The 14,104-nt window shown below is 41.9% G+C and overlaps 1 protein-coding gene across 2 annotated transcripts in view; it reads right to left on the minus strand.

Annotated features, from left to right (window-relative positions):
- The window catches only part of LOC124046144 (plexin-B1-like), a 60,185-nt gene extending 46,475 nt beyond the window's left edge, over window positions 1–13,710 (minus strand). The window contains exon 1 of one of the 2 annotated variants that reach the window (XM_046366214.1): window positions 13,209–13,710. The gene's annotated coding sequence lies outside the window, so the exon portion shown is untranslated. The remainder of the gene's footprint in view (window positions 1–13,208) is intronic. The other variant, XM_046366215.1, reaches the window with a different exon arrangement.
- Between the last annotated feature and the right edge of the window lie 394 nt (window positions 13,711–14,104).

Here is a 14,104-nt window from a genome sequence, read left to right on the forward strand (position 1 = left end):
AGAGCGTCTGCTAAACGACTTAAATGTAAATGTAATACCGCTCAGGAAGGAGACGCGTTCTGTCTCCTAGAGAGGAACGTACTTTGTTGCGAAAAGTGCAAATCAATCCCAGAACAACAACAAAGGACCTTGTGAAGATGCTGGTGGAAACAGGTACAAAAAGTATCTATATCCCCAGGAAAACGAGTCCTATGTCGACATAAACTGAAAGGCCGCTCAGCAAGGAAGAAGCCACTGCTCCAAAACCGCCATAAAAAAGCAAGACTACAGTTTGCAACTGCACATGGGGACAAAGATCATACTTTTTGGAGACATATCCTCTGGTCTGATGAAACAAAAATAGAACTGTTTGTCGATAATGACGATCGTTATGTTTGGAGAAAAAAAGGGGGAGGTTTGCAAGCCGAAAAACACCATCCCAACCGTGAAGCACAGGGGTGGCAGCATCATGTTGTGGTGGTGCTTTGCTGCAGGAGGGACTGGTGCACTTCACAAAATAGATGGCAGCATGAAGCAGGAAAATTATGTGGATATATTGAAGCAACATCTCAAGACATCAGTCAGGAAGTTAAAGCTTGGTCGCAAATGGGTCTTCCAAATGGACAATGAACCCACGCATACTTTGAAAGTTGAGGCAGAAAGGCGTAAGGACAACAAAGTCAAGCTATTGGAGTGGCCATCACAAAGCCCTGACCTCAATACTATAGAAAATGTGTGGGCAGAACTGAAAAAGCATGTGTGTGCAAGGAGGCCTACAAACCTGACTCAATTACACTAGCTCTGTCAGGAGGAATGGGCCAGAATTCACCCAACGTATTGTGGGAAGCTTGTGGATGGCTACCCGAAACGTTTTACCCAAGTTAAACAATTTAAAGGCAATGCTCCCAAATACTAATTGAGTGTATGTAAACTTCTGACCCACTAGGAATGTGATGAAATAAATAAAAGCTGAACTAAATAATTATCTACTATTATTCTGACATTTCACATTCTTAAAATAAAGTGTTGATCCTAACTGACCTAAAACAGGTTATTTTTACTTGGATGGAGTTTAAATGTATTTGGCTAAGGTGTATGTAAACCTCCGACTTCAACTGTCTTGTCTGTCTGTTATTCTCTGAAATAAAATGAACATATTCCCTCTGTTCACAGGTCAGCAACATTCAGGCTCCAAAGAAATTATTCTAGCCACTTTTTGGGATTGAGTTGGAGACATTTTATAAATAGGTTAGGCCTACTGTTTTATGTCCCCTAACCAAAAACTCCAAAATCAAAATCAACAATACTGCATATTAGCCTATAGTCCCTCCATTCATGCATAAACTGAAATGTTGAATTCAATTAGTGATCGGAGACATCTGACACTGGACCCTGAGATCCATATTGATTGGTTCAGCCTTTAGAGGCACATGTGTCAAGGGCAACGAGGGTCAAACTGCACACCCCGGAAAAGGAAAGATACAAAGAGAGAAAGGAGGAGAGGAGAAGGACCGAGGGAGACAGACAGACAGACATGGCCTTTGGACATACCATTGAGTGAAGGGGGAAAACGTAACCCATTTTTGTCATGACAAAGGCCGATTGGAAAACTCTCAGCAAGTGTGTGTGCACGTGAATGCGTGTGTGCGTGCACATATATTTAAAAAGAGAATAAAAAGAGAATAAGGAGGGGGAGATGGGGGGGGGGGGGGGGGCAATCCTACAGCTGGACAAACAGACCTGGTTAGACTGCAGCACGTCTCAGAACAGAAGGGAGAGGAGAGGCCACTGAATGCCCTGGAGCGCCCAATTAAAAACACAGCCACCATGTGGGCCGTGCTCCTTCTCAAATTGCCATTACACATGGAGCTGAAAGCGAGATATTAAAACAATATGCTGCCAGGGCTGCTTGTAGGGAGAGATGCGGGGAGGCTCATCTGTATAAACACAGAGGAGAACACACCCCCTGGTTAGCAGACTGTTGCCACAATGGATGGATTGTATGGAGCTACTGTGTGGTCACAATGCATGCAGGCTACAGCATCGGCATGTACTACGGCAAATCAGATTTCTTTGGGGCGTCTGGCAACATATCCTCTTCCTGGAGGTGGGATTTCACGTCGCCAGCTATGCTTGTCCATTAGGCTCCACTTTGCCATGTTTGCTAACGTCAGACATCTCCAAAATGTAATTCAATGTCTAAAAATGGTGATATGCAGCAAGCTTTGGAAAAGTTTAGCGTTAAATCTGTTACCATGTGTGAAATTAGTGCTGTCTCAAAGTGATATGGGGTCTCTTAGCTCGGATTAAATGTTGTAGAATCAGACCTGGGTTCAAACACAGGTATTTGAGTATCTAGGATTTAAAATATTTTCTGTATATTTTTCTGTCAATTTTTGTTCTGTGTATTTAGATTAAGTTGAATTGCTGATTCAATTGAAATTTTAATAACAGTTGCAATCAATTATAAGTATAATTACAGAGGTATATGAAGATGAGCAGATGCAGTATACCACTTAATTATGTTCTTGGATCACATTTCCAACTTCATAAGCCCTGAAGCATTCAGACAACATGACTGTACATCAAGAGGACAGGCCAAGACAGACTTAAAAAATGCCTGCTCCAGTCTTTAGTAGTGTTGTGGAAGTAAGCCTATATAATTATTGTGCTAAGAAAAAACAGTAAAAGCTTCAAATGCTGTCATCTTAAACCCAAATGGATGGTTTGAGGCTAGCCTCTTTCGTAACAGCAGCAATTAGAAAGGTAAATAAAAACACACACAAATCCCTGAGCTGCGAGTCTCAAAAAGGGAACACATAGGACATTGTCTTTTCATTGACATGGATGTTTTCTAACTAATTACTTTTTGTTATGGCAAACAACTCAGTTTGACCCATATCACATCCTCACAGAAAACACAATGTTGCAGATGAGAGCTGACAGGGTTAAGGTCCCTGGAGTATGTTGCTAGATCACCAGAGAGAGTTGTAGAGCAATGCCAAGTTCTACACTAAACAAAAATATAAATGCAACCATTTTAAAGATTTTACTGATTTATATAAATAAATTAGGCCCTAAATTAGGCCCTCACAGATACCTTTAAAAAAAAATAAAAGTGGGGTCGGGGATCAGAAAACCAGTCAGTATCTGGTTGTGGCCACCATTTGCCTCATGTAGCTCGACATCTCCTTCACATAGAGTTGATCAGGCTGTTGATTGTGGCCTGTGGAAGGTTGTCCCACTCCTCTTTAATGGCTGTGCGAAGTTGCTGGATATTGGTGAGAACTGGAATACACTGACGTACACGTCGATCCAGAGCATCCCGAACAGGCTCAATTGGGTGACATGTCTGGTGAGTATGCTGGCCATGGAATCAACTTCCAGAAATTGTGTACAGATCCTTGCGATGTGGGGATGTGTATTTATCTTGCCGAAACATGTGGTGATGGTGGAGGATGAATGGCATGACAATGGGCCACAGGATCTCGTCACGGTATCTCTAAGCATTCAAATTGCCATCGATAAAATGCAATTGTGTTCGTTGTCCATATCTTATGCCTGCCCATACCATAACCCCACCGCCACCATGGGGCACTCTGTTCACAATGTTGACATCAGCAAACTGCTCACCCACACGATGCCATACATGCTGTCTGCCATACTGCCCAAGACAGTTGAAACCGGGATTCATCGATGAAGAACATACTTCTCCATCGTGCCAGTGGCCATCAAAGGTGAGCATTTGCCTACTGAAGTCAGTTATGACGTCGGCCTGCAGTCAGGTCAAGAACCTGGTGAGGACAACAGTTGGGGCAGAAATTCTTCAGTTGTGCAAACCCAAAGTTTCATTAGCTGTCCGGGTGGCTGGCCTCAGACAATCCTGGGCTGGCATGGTTACACGTGGTCCGCGGTTGTGCGGGCGGTTGGACGTACTGCCAAATTGTGGCTTATGGTAGGTGGCTTATGGTAGAGAAATTAATATTCAACAAAACTGCACATTTTAGAGTGGCCTTTTATTGTCCCCCAGCGCAACATGGACATGTGTAAGTATCATGCCGTTTAATCAGCTTCTTGATATGCCACACCTGTCAGGTGGATGGATTATCTTGGCAAAGGAGAAATGCTCACTAACAGGGATGTGCACAATTTTATAGAAATAACCTTTTTGTGCATACGGAACATTTCAGGGATCTTTTATTTCAGCTCATGAAACATGGGATCAACACTTGACATGTTGCATTTATAGTTTTGTTCAGTATACATGGAAAAGCAAGCAGCAAAGCTGTGACTGAACAATGACAGAGAGAGGGGAGAGAGGCTTAAAGTATTAGACTGAGCTTGAGGATCTGTTTGTTTTCTTTGTCTCACTTTCCCCACAGAAAGACTGTGTGGTCTACTCTAATACTGTAGGTTCGAAGGAAAATTTGTTTTTTCTAGACCTAGCTACCGAATTAGGAAAATACAATCTCCTTAGTTTCTTTACCCCACTAGCACAACTTGACTTCTGCTCAAGAGTCCCCAAGTCTTTACAATAAATGTTAGACTGATGAATGAAGGTGCAGTGACTGAGTAGATCCCTGGACAGAGGCATACATAGACAAGACTCTCAGGAATCAAATGACAGGCAATGCATACAGAACACAATGCAAATGTATGCTCACAGAAATAGAATACGTGTTTGTGTTACCGAGATTTGATTGAATAGGCTGTAGGCCTACAGAGTCGCTTGCAGTGGTCAAAACAACTCTGCATGTTTTACTCTCTGCTGACTATAGAACTGGAACACACAGCACAGTCTTCTTGGCCAAGATCCTCTACTAAATTACAAAGTTCAACAGACAGAAATTCCAATACTTGCCATTTGATAGAACACTAAGCAGTCAGTCTCAGAGACCACTAAGTAGGGAGGCTTGGCAGAAGGCATCTTCCATTGGTCTGAGACGTAGCTAGGTTTCAACCACAGATTTAAGTCATTTAAAGCCACTCCTCAGGTTCAATACAACCATCCGGATAAATCTGTCTGCTTATTCACCACGGTCTGAGTGAAACTAACCTTTAACACAATTTGAAGAAAAGGCTAAATATAATACAGAATGTTACTTCTAGTTACTTCTAGTTCTGTCAAAGGCCTACTAGCAATATTAGAAACTTTAGTTGAATAATCAATTTAATGACATCTGGTAAACATTAAACAAGCATCTTGAATTTTGGGATCAAGATACTGTGAGCTTCTTGGAATTAAAGATTTAATTATTCGATTTGAGGGTATTTACTGTCAATGTAAGTAAAAGCATCTCGTGCCATCCGCTCTACTCTGCTCCTACCATAATGGCTCTGGTTTGGTCTCTGAATATGTTCTCTGAATTACACGCCATTACTGCACATTCATGTGCACTACATAGATAGATATCAGCATTATCTTCCCTGGTCTGTTTAACTATGTGGACATTTCAGAACAACCATGTCATTCATTATTTTGAGATCAAAAAGGGAATGTTTTGTGAAGCCAATTACTTGCCTTTGACTGAGACCTAAGGTCAACATCGTTCAAAGCATGCAAAGATTAAAAATAAAAAGGTTGACTTCAAATAACCAAAATATTTATTTTACATTCCTTGTTGCTGAGTTTTCCCTTCTAATGTCTAAACAAACTGGCACGCTAATACTCTAAAAAAGGGCAGTTATTGGTGAACCAAATGTCCTAGAGACTGTAACTAGTTTAGGACATACACGCTATGCAAAATGACACAGCAAGTAGCCTTTCAGTTTTTGAACTTTTGTAGGCTTTTTAAAAGGGTCTTCAGTGCCAAAACGTTATTTTTTAAATATATTTTTTACCTTTATTTTACTTGGCAAGTCAGTTAAGAACAAATTCTTATTTTCAATGACGGCCTAGGAACAGTGGGTTAACTGCCTGTTCAGGGGCAGAACGACAGATTTGTACCTTGTCTCGGGGGTTTGAACTTGCAACCACCCGGTTACTAGTCCAACGCTCTAATGAAAGGCATCTGGCAGAAGTAAATTCATAAACAAACAAGAACATAATTGTTATGAAATTTATGAGATCATCGTCAAGCGCATTCAAAAAGACAAGGGACCTGGAACGCGGAAGTATGATTTAGGAACGCGTCACTTGCACAGCGTATTGGGCAGAGCATCAAGACTGGGAGGCCAGCCCTGTGGTCTAATCTTTAAAGTCAAGGCTGAGTGTAATTCATTAAAGTTCCTCTTCTTTAGCATTTTCCTTCAAATCAAGGGACAAGGGACAAGAAACTCTTATACTGAAACAACCCTCCAAAACAACTTAGGAGAAGCAAGGTAGAGAGTTACATTTGAATATTAGTATTTTATTTCTGATATCGAGCCACAGGTCACATAATTGAGGAGGATCTAACAAAACCGTCAATGTGTTTCAGGAAGTTAGATATTGGAAGTAAAAAAAGATGGCGTAAAGAAACATGACCATAGTCCTTAACCTTTGTTTACTGTGTATATTTCCTCTTCCTCAATCTCATTGTCTGAGGTAAAGGGGATTAAAGCGATCCCCTATCTAGGATCTACCCAGACTCTCTCCAAATCCCCTTCACTGCTAATAAAGATGAGAAACGGAGAAATTGTGAGAAGCCAAGCTGACTTTGCAATACACCCCTCTGTTCAAGTACAGTAATCCCATATGCATTAACTCGATTGGCAGAGGGATAAGATGCTTGGAGGTTTGTTTAATCAATCAACTGGTTTTAGTCATTACTTGTGCAATAATGCATAATTTTAATATCTGAACATTTGATACCATGCTGCATAAACACCATTTGTCAGTCATGCCAGGTTCCAGTTGGGACCACAAGGTTCTACTGGCATGTCGTTTAGCAAGGGAATGCTAACAACTGTGATTGAAATAACTTGCATAGCTGAGCTGGGCTCACAGGCAAGTGTTCAGAGGGAGTGAGGGAGGTTGCCATGTTACGGCACAATAACCACACCCTCCATATCTGGGGCTTCCCATGGGACTGCAAAGAGCTATGAAAAAGGGGGAATTTTCAGCAGACTGACACTTAAAATTAAATTATGTTTATTTCTTATGCATTTCAAGTGTTTTAAGGTGGATCGTAGGGACATTATCGATTGACATTCACTATAGAACTTGGACAGCCTTTAAGGCCTTGATGGAAAACAGCATACAATGTGATGACACCAGAATAGAGTGGAAAAACAGCCCATGGGAATATGTTTTTGCAAAACAATGTTCTGTTAACCTATAACCTATCTGACAGCTGTTGGTGTTGGCTGTGACCGTCCTTGTTTCCTCAGGCTCTAAAAATCACCTGTTTCCAAAGGCCAGGGAAATAACTAAAAAAGGCAGTAACTTGGTATCCAGACAGTGCTCATCTTCAACCCAGTCCACCAGACCTTATTGAGGGTAATGACCATCAGCACTGTCCCTAGCTTAGTCAGGAAATGGAAAAGCTTATCATTGGTAAGCACAACACAGAAGCTGCTTACCACTAATGAAAAGGGGTATTTACTAGGAAGCCAAAACAAAATGGGCACAGCCTCAGAACAGGATCAGCAGCCGGCGTGTGTTCCAACTTCCACAGTGACTTGCAAGAAAGAGAGGGGAGACATGAAAGCAGATAAGGACATAAAGAGAGAGACAGTTTTACCTAAAGAAAATAAGGGAAACTAATGCAGGGCTTTCACACGTGTTAGCATTGGCTAATGAATATTCTATCCTGGGTGGGCTTAGTGATGTAATGCAGAGCAGTCAGGGAGTCGGCAGCTTCGGAGATCTGCATATGGCGACTGCACAGTACACTCAACCTGTGCAGTGTATCAAGCTACAGGTCTGGCTGAAAGATGTAATTACCAAAACAGCAGGATGTACAGTATGTTCGTCATAGTTACCTATGATAGTCACATAACTTTTGCCAGTTAAACAGTTAAAATACTTTATATACTTTCACCATGTAAATCCTTTGTAATATTCCTTCATTTTCTCACAGTGATGTTCTGCGCAGTATGTCCAGAGTGGTGCCCCATGGTTGGTGCCCCCTTGTCAACCTCCCACACCCCGGCAGATCATAAAACCACACCCCGCAGCACAAGGACGCATCATAAGGGCGGCGCAGCTGCTGCTAGAGTGACTGATGGGGTGGACGCCCCAAATACCTCCTAACAATCCTTGACCTCTCAGATCTTTCAACCATCCCCCCCACCCCCAACCTCAAGATGGCCATCTTCTCCCCAAACACTCAAAAATATATCTTTTTTAAAGGAGATTACTATAAAATGTCCTTCTGTCTAGATATGCTTGGAGTTATTTGTTAAGTCTCTGTCATCTAGGCTAGTGTTTGCTCCACTGTGAGAATAATTACTTTAAGTACATCTACTGTTGCTTCAGAGGAAGACAAGTGTCAATCCCCTTTGCCATGCCGAACTGAGACTGTGTCTTGAGATCTCCACCAATCCAATAGTCAATAGTCTATGTCTCTGGGGCCTAGAATACAAGTCTACACGACCAGTCGGAGTAGGATGAGGAGAAATGGCTAGACCAGCTGGCCAGAGCTAAAAAAAAAATCCCTAAATTCCATTAATGCTCATGTTACATGTGAGGAGTTACTTTTTATTATCTCAGAACATACTGGTTTGCAACTGTCACTCTGGGAAACCCCCTACTCATACAGTGAGCATCCTGTTTCAAAAGTGCCAACAAATCACCCCATCGGTCAGCTTGTTCTCATGTTGAGAAAAGCAAAAGGGTTAGCCTACATCATTAAAGGGATACTACCCAGAGTCAGATTAACTTGTGTTTACCATTTGTCTCTGTGTTCAGTATGAAGGAAGTTAGAGGTAGTTTCGCAAACGTTCGCACAATGGTTAGCAATTGCGCTAGCACTAGTTAGCAACAGGCTTCATTAGAAAATGCATCGGCGACGTTGTACCCACGGTGAGGGTTCGCTTCTTCCCCAATCAAATGCCCTGGATTAACAGAGGTTGGAGCTAAACTAAAGAGCAGGGCTACTGAACACAGAGCTATCACAGACAACCCTGATGCTATGGCCGAAGACAGAAATAAGCACAAGAAGGCCTGCTATGACCTCCGCAGAGTCATCAAGCGAGCAAAAGGAAAATATAGGAATATGGGGGCATCATATTACACAGGCTCCGACGCCCACCACATGTGGCAGGGTTCTACAGTCTATTGCGGATTACAAAAGAAGACCCAACCATGATCTACCCAACGATGCCTCTCTACAAGACAAACTCAATGCATTTTATGCACGCTTTGACAACATCGAGCCACCCTAGATCCACTCCAATTTGCATACCGCCCCAACAGATCAATCGATGACGCAATCTTAATTGCTCTCCACACTGCCCTCACCCACCTAAATAAGAGGAATACCTGTGAGAATGCTGTTCTTTGACTACATCTCAGCGTTAAACACCATTATCCCCTCGAAGCTCGTCAACAAGCTTAGGACTCTGGGTCTGAACACCTCCCTCTGCAACTACATCCTGGACTTTCTAACGTGCTGACCCCAGGTGGTGAGGGTAGGCAACAACACCTCCACCACGCTGACCATTATCACAGGGGCCCCACAGGGGGTGTGTGCTTAGTCCCCTCCTGTACTTCTTGTTCACTTATGACCATGTGGCCACGCACGACTAATCCCATTATCAAGTTCGCTGACAACACGAGTGGTAGGCCTGATCACCGGCGACGATGAGTCACCCTACAAGGAGGAGGTCAGTGTCCTGACAGTGTGGTGCCGGAGCAACAAACTCTCCCTCAACGTCAGCAAGACCAAGGAGCTGATTGTGGACTACAGGAAACAGGGGGGGGGGGGTCATGCCTCCATACACATTGACAGGTCGGCTGTGGAGCAGGTAGACAGCTTCAAGTGTCCAAATCACTAAAGACTTAAAATGTTTAAAACGCACATTCATGAAGAAGGCGCGAAAGTGCCTCTTCCCCCTCAGGAGGCTGAAAACGTTAGTCATAGACCCTGAAATCCTGAAAAGGTACTACAGCTGTACCATTGAGAGCATATTGACCGGCTGCATCACTGCTTGGTATGGCAATAGCACCACCCTGGATCGCATGTCACTACAGAGGGTTGTGCAGACAGCTCAGTATTTTACTGGGGCCGAGCTCACTGCCATCCAGGACCTCTATATCAGGCGGTGTGAAAACAAGGCCCGGTAAATCGTCAAAGACGCACGGCAAGAGGTACCGGTGCATCAAGTCTGACACCAATAGGCTCTTGAACAGATTCGTTCCCCAAGCAATACGACTGTTAAATAGCTAACAAAATAGCTACACGGACCGAGTTTGACCTTCTATTTCAGTATTTGCACTGTCTATGCACACTCACAGAGCCCTACACACTCGCACACCAAAATGCACACAAACGCTCACTCCATCATTTGCTCACTCACAGATAATTTGCACATACATTTTTACTGACTCTTACACACCTACACATGCAAGCTGCTGCTACTCTGTTTCTTATATCCTGTAGCCTAGTCACCTTACCGCTATACATATCTACCTCCATCACTCCCGTATCCCTGCACATGTAAATATGGCATTGGAAATTACTTGAAATATTTCCTGTATATGGTATGCTTACTTACTCGTGTTTTTTTGTTTTCTAGCAATACATCGTTATTGATTATTGCATTGTCGGGCTTTGTGTCTCCAAGAAAGACCTTTCACTGTACTTGTGCATGCGACATTGAAACTTAAAACTTGAACTTTCGTGGTATCCACGAGTTCATTGGAGGCTGTGGAACTAGATAAAAGGGCTCACTGACAAAATCCCAAAGTATCCCTTTAACATTTCACTTATCAATCAAGTATATATATATATATCCTGTAGATAACAGCCTCCCTTCTATTGCTTGTAAAAAATGTAGTCACAAAGCAAGATTGAACGGCAGCTGCTGATGAAGTTTTTTTATTTTGTCCATCCGAGAGGTCCTAGTGCCTTCAACGTTTGATCTTTTCAAATCAAAATTGCATTTGTCTCGTACACATACTTTGCAGATGTTATCACAGGTGCAGCGAAATGCTTATGTTTCTAGCTCCCACAGTGCAGTAATACCTAACAGTATAAAACAACACACAAATCCCAAAAATATCAGAACGAGCAATGTCAGAGTCTAGAATATAAATAGAAAATGGTATGAATGGACAGTATATGAATAGAAAGGCGTGTACAGCAGTAGTTATATAGGATGAGCCTTGACTAGAATACAGTATATACATATGAAGTGGGTAGAACAATATGTAAACATTATTAAAGTGACTACGCACATAGGGCAGCAGTCTCTAAGGTGCAGAGTAGAGTACCGGGTGGTAGCCGGTTACTAATAGTGACTAAGGTTCAAGGCAGGGTACCGGAAAGGAGGCCGGCTAGTGGTGACTGGAGGCCGGCATGTTCAGTCCTGTTACCTGAAAACTTGAAATAGGCCTCTGGGCCAAATAGTCAGACAGTTAAGACATGATGGAAAGTACACAGCAATCCAAATCTGAGAGTTATCCCCGGTGGTGTCTTTGCCAGCCAAGGAAAGTGAGCCCACAAGTCTCAACCAATCAGATGGCAGGGTTTTTAGCAGAAGCAAAGATGGTGTTGGTGGTAGCCACCCACAAAAATGTAAAAGCCTTTTTACCAGACATTGTGTTGAAGACATACTACTGGGAATGAGACTGTATTCCCCCTTGCCAACAAATCACATCCCCCACTCTATTGCAAAGTGATCTGAGGGTAATGTGATATTGTGCTCATGGAAAAAGCACTTGGACTAGCAGATGGCCTGCTATTCAAGAATGTCCGTCTGGGTTTTGAACAGCAAAACAAGTGAAAGAGTAAGAGCTCGAAGGTCATGCCCATGGCCATTTTACTACAAAGTCTTCCTGTAATGATGTTACTGGGCTAGGGTAAAATGCTGGATAATCAAAACCCTAATCCAACGTATTCAAATTACATCTGATCAGCCAATACACCTAGAAAAAGGTTGTCCTTTGGTATACAAAAATATATATAAATCTGGTTTTGTTTATTGCACTTCTGGATTACCTACACAGGGTAAGAAAGTGAAAACCGACTGGGGTGGGAAAGAATGAAAGCACCATCTCAATAGGGTTTATTAGGTGCAAAACAGGATTTTGGGGGATTTGAAACAAAGCCTCTTCTAGCCTGATCACAGCTGAAAGTGTGATCCTTTATAAACGTTGGCCACTGTATGAATAAAGTTTGAATATTACACAATAATTTCCTGCGGTAGAAAGAAAAAGAAAGGGAGTGGCTATGTAAAAAAAATATACACTTCCACTGTTAGGCTATAATTGTAGCACCTGTTAAAAGATAAGACCAAACCTTTTCAGAATCACACCTAGGCAAACATACAGATATGTACAAATTCAACTGATTTTGCCAATGGCAAGTTGTAAGCTAATTTCAAAGGGGGAACAACAGCTTTAGACAGTTAGGAAGAGGATGTGTCTGTCTGTATCCAAAAGATTATGACAGCAGCTGAAAATGGCATTTGGAGAAAAAAAAAGAAAAGAAAAAAAATCACACAACACATCCAGTTGCAGTATTCAAGTGACAGTGGAGCCCAACCCTGTCAGCTGGATCATCCTCTCATCAATCCCTACATATGGGAGGAGAATGGCATGCTGGCAGCTTTACTTGCATAATGTCAAAAAGTGATGGTGGTACATCAATAGTTTGTCTGATAATTGCCAAATGATAGTCAGACAATACACAAACAAAACATTTGTTTTGATGGTCTATGCCTAGACAGTTTGAACAACGACCCCAAGTGGAATAATCACACTAGACAACTATCCACTGAGCAATTCAATACACTCATACGCAAAACCAGTTTTTATTTCAAGGATACCTTCATTCGGTGCAGGGGTTAGTGTTAAAAACGTTTTAACAAAAGGCTCATGGACAAATGGATGTATTGAGTGATATTACATTCGACTTGGACTTGTTTTTTGACAACATAGGAACTTTTAAAGTATTGCAACAACGTAATATATTATTGCACCTTCCCATCTTAAAAATCTATGGAATGAGGTTACATTTGAAACTCTAGCCCGTATTGTCGCATTTATTTCTCCTCTATGTTATAATGTTTATTAGGCACTAAAAACAACTTTTAAGTAAATTTGAGTTTTAAAAGGGACTCAAATCAAACTGTATTCTTACCTTAAAAAGTACGATGTCACGGAGTCTCGATGTGAGCTCCCCGGCGTTATAAGCGAGAGAAAAGTGTCTGTTCTCCAGCTAATCCAAATGCAAATTGTTTGACAAATTATTCTAAAAACGTGCGTTTACTTTACTGCCCCTTCCTATTCTTTACCGAGCAGCACTGTCAGTTGTATGGTACATTCGTTGTCTTTGAGGATCCCCACAGCTGACAAGCCGCTTGGTTTGCGCACGGGTAGTTCAGAGGAACAGTTCCTACAACGAACAAGCCCAAGCTGAGTGGCAGACTTCTTTCTAGGCATATCTGGGAGTGGGCAACTTATTTTGTAGAAGCGCAATTGCTTCGTCCCGCAGTGAGCCATTGTTTACAGACAAGCAAGAAGCGCAATAAATGAATGACATCGTCGAACTTTCACAAAAACAAGTTAAATACTTGAAATAATGGATAATTTTATTCTCGTTTTAATTATGTTCGTTATATAATGACTTAGCAAATTCCCATACGTAGGCCTATCCCCTGCCCAAAACATAAGTGTTACCACCGCAAACATAATTAGTTATAAACAACAAAGAACGGTATAAATTCACAGTTCCAGGTGGTAATTACAGGAGGAAATTCAATGATAGCGTCACCTCAAAATTTGTATGCAGACCTATGTGATTTGAGCCTCCTCTGGTGGTTGCCAGCGGGACTGAAAGCACAGTTACACAAAAAATAACCTAACGTACCCGGCGAGGGAAAAAAATTAAATAACAGATTTGATTACCGCTCATAATTGTATAGCATGTCTTTTATTCTTTACTTGTGTAGGAACCATTTTTGCCTCCTAATTATGTGTTTTTTTGTGTTGCGATGTCATTGTATATTACACTTAATTTGTTGCCTAAAGACTCAA

Source organism: Oncorhynchus gorbuscha, linkage group LG10, assembly GCF_021184085.1.
Source record: "Oncorhynchus gorbuscha isolate QuinsamMale2020 ecotype Even-year linkage group LG10, OgorEven_v1.0, whole genome shotgun sequence".
Lineage (NCBI taxonomy): Eukaryota > Metazoa > Chordata > Actinopteri > Salmoniformes > Salmonidae > Oncorhynchus > Oncorhynchus gorbuscha.